This window comes from Egretta garzetta, unplaced genomic scaffold (genome assembly GCF_000687185.1).
Source record: "Egretta garzetta isolate BGI_Z169 unplaced genomic scaffold, ASM68718v1 scaffold946, whole genome shotgun sequence".
Classification (NCBI taxonomy): Eukaryota; Metazoa; Chordata; class Aves; order Pelecaniformes; family Ardeidae; genus Egretta; species Egretta garzetta.
This window is the reverse complement of record NW_009260032.1, coordinates 188,285-191,166: the sequence shown is the minus strand read 5'-3', so window position 1 is coordinate 191,166 and position 2,882 is coordinate 188,285. Positions and strand designations below refer to the sequence as shown.

The 2,882-nt window shown below is 38.3% G+C and overlaps 1 protein-coding gene across 4 annotated transcripts in view; it reads left to right on the top strand.

Moving 5' to 3' along the window:
- Window positions 1-647: 647 nt before the first annotated feature.
- TSC1 (TSC complex subunit 1) overlaps window positions 648-2,882 on the top strand; it is a 27,167-nt gene continuing 24,932 nt past the window's right edge. For all 4 annotated transcript variants that reach the window (XM_035896543.1, XM_035896544.1, XM_035896541.1 and 1 more), the window contains exon 1: window positions 648-671. The gene's annotated coding sequence lies outside the window, so the exon portion shown is untranslated. The remainder of the gene's footprint in view (window positions 672-2,882) is intronic.

Here is a 2,882-nt window from a genome sequence, read left to right as displayed (position 1 = left end):
TTAGGCATTAAAGCAGTCGTTAAAAGTCTGTCCCCTTGGTGAGGAAAGCTTTCTTATTTCCTTGCTCGTGGGTAGGTAACGTGAAGTCAGAATGTTGTTTACTTCTACGAGAAAACACTTTGCTTCCTGTTATCACAGAGAACTTGGAAGACTGCAGTTCTGAAGTTTTCACCCTTTGTTTGCTGTGGGTGCCGCCTCTATCATTGTTTTTATCAGTTTAGTCAGCGGTGCTCTCCTTGTTGTTTGTTGGGTTTTATGAGTCTTTTTACAAGGCAATGAGTGGAAGAAAGAGCATGCCTTAGAGCCGCGTATGATTCAAAACCCATAGAAATTACACAGAAACAGGGATCAGGTTTTGTGTGCAGAACTCTTTCTAGAACTGCTGTTTCCAGAGAACCTTCCAGTGGATGCTAATACAGAAGGTTTTCATTCTTTGTCTGGTCTGATCCTGTAGTTTCCCGACTTTAATTTCTGTGGCAAGTTGTTATAAATCTGTCATAACCGAAGCACTACTGAAGTAATCCCGTTAGGTGGAAAAATTCCTCTTCAGTTTACAGGTATGAACAACTAGAAACTGAATCTTTGGAGACTTGGGAAGTTTTAATCGTTAGTGCAAGCATTGGGAATACATACTTCTGCCTGCAGGTGACTTTGCTAAGCAGCATTCTCAGGTACTCTGCTTTTCAGAAACAGCTATGCACATTTAAGCTTAAAATAAAATCATGGGCTTAAAATTCTTTCCTCGGTAAAACACTTTTAGTCTGGTTTTGTTTGTTCATTTGTTTGGGTTTTTTGTTAGTTTTCTAACAGCCTAGTCAACCCAGTACTAAATTGCCTTTATGAGGAGTTGCACTGACTTACTCAGATGAAAATACAGTCAGAATACCTAATGTGTCATGAGATAAGCTTTAATTAAAATTATTTTATCTTTGGCTGTGTTTAATCCTGGCTCCTTAACTCTTTGTTACTTGAGAATTTACCTTCATGGTGACTAATAAAAAGTAGCATTATTAAGGGGTTCCCCCATGAGCTATACTGTCCAATTGCAGATGTTTTGGTGTTTGAATAAACATTTGACTTCAGTAATGACTTGTAGTGTAAAATGAATGCTGGCCCTATTTAGAGCTGGACCGCTGGGATGTCAGCTCGTACTGATCCCTGAAATTCTTGCAACTGCCAAACACCTTATAAGAGCTGGTGATGTGATTACCAAAGTCAGTCCTTATAGGAACTGAATAGCCTGTAGCACGCATGCACAAATCTCTCTCTTTGGAAAAGATACCTTCTGTAATAAGCAAATCAAATAATCAAAGCACTTTTTAATGGTGGAGGCAGCGGAGGGGTGCCAGATTTTATGGCATGTTGCAGACAGGTGTGTATTTTTTGAAAGAATTACAGCTTAGGGTCTTGGTCTGGTACGTAGCTGCTGTATTTTCATGTAGTTTAATAAAGATAATGAGGACAAGTAATAATACTTCCTTTGTTAGCATAAGCATTTCTTTGGGTAGCACATTAAGATATGGAGCAAACTTCTTTCAGTGGTGAACTGTTATCACTTTCCTCTTTTTTGGTTTTAATTAAGAAGTTACACATCATTTGGTATTGTTCTGTGTCATGCCTACTTTAATTCTTGGAGTAGTTAAAATGCCTCGACTGAGTACACCAGGTAGTCTGCAGTGGTTTCAAGATTTACTGAATTGCAGCCTAACTCTTTGAATATGTTCAAAGGTTTCTCTTGGTGGCAAAAAAACAACTGCAGAGATTTAGGAGTCTCGCCCCTTGTGTTACTGCAAAGTCTAGAGCTCTCTGTTTACCTGTTCATGGCTTTGAAAAGATTCCTTAGTTGAACTTATTTTCCTTGTGTACTGTTAGTTAAATTGGCATAGAAAAACAATGCTTGTTCTTATTTATTTACTTGCTCTTAATATATGCAGTTGTGTATAGGGAATGGACATAATTCCTTTCAGGTTAGTAACTGGCTCGTTAGCGTGGCTTCTGCCAAAGGGTTAAGTGTCAGCCCTACCATGTTTGGGCTTTTTTCGACATGCATTGCTTTTAAACAATTTTGCCTCTGACAGAAATGTGATGGGTAGCAATTAAGCATAGTGTATTAGCACAGCGTAGTTTCAAAAGAATCTTAAAAATGTATGAATATGATTCTCTCTCTTTGTTTGAGGTTATCGGGTTTTTGTGATCTTCCTGTTCCCATCATTTAAGCACCTGTAACAAAGTCTGGGAGAATGTATATAATACCGAGTTATAACTATAAATAATTACCAAGTTTAGGAATGGGGTCTCAGATCTTAAAATAACCAGAAAAATATGGACTATTAGAAGAAGCCAGGCACCTTTATTCTTTAAAACCGAATAAATAAATAAATTAATTGTACTGCCAATTATAATGATTAGTTTGAACTGAGGTTTAAAGTGGTTAGAATTATTTCTGGGTGGTGAAAAAGGGAGTGATCAGCTGCTTACTTTCCTATTGCCACCAGTGTTTTTTCTCCCCGCTGTCACTTTTCATTCATTGCTTACGTCGCTTCTGTAATGGTAGTGTTTAGTTTACCTGTGAAGAAAATACAAAATTGAGTATTGTTAGGAAATATAAACCAGGCTTGGATTTTTGTGTATTGGATGGGAGGGAGCGAGGCTTATCCATTCAGGACAAACGTTTTGAAGATTTGAGTGAAAAGGGCGGCTTTGCTGTCAATCTGAATCGTTCTTTGAAAAGAGTGATTGCTGTAAAATAATTCTGTCCTCGTTCGTGGCCTCAGCCAAAGCAGTACCCGAGGACCTGACTTTACCTGCTGTCAGATGGAAAAGTGTAAGTCTTGAGGCCTGGCTTCACTTTGTTGCTGTCAGCAGTGATCTTGTGGTCTTGA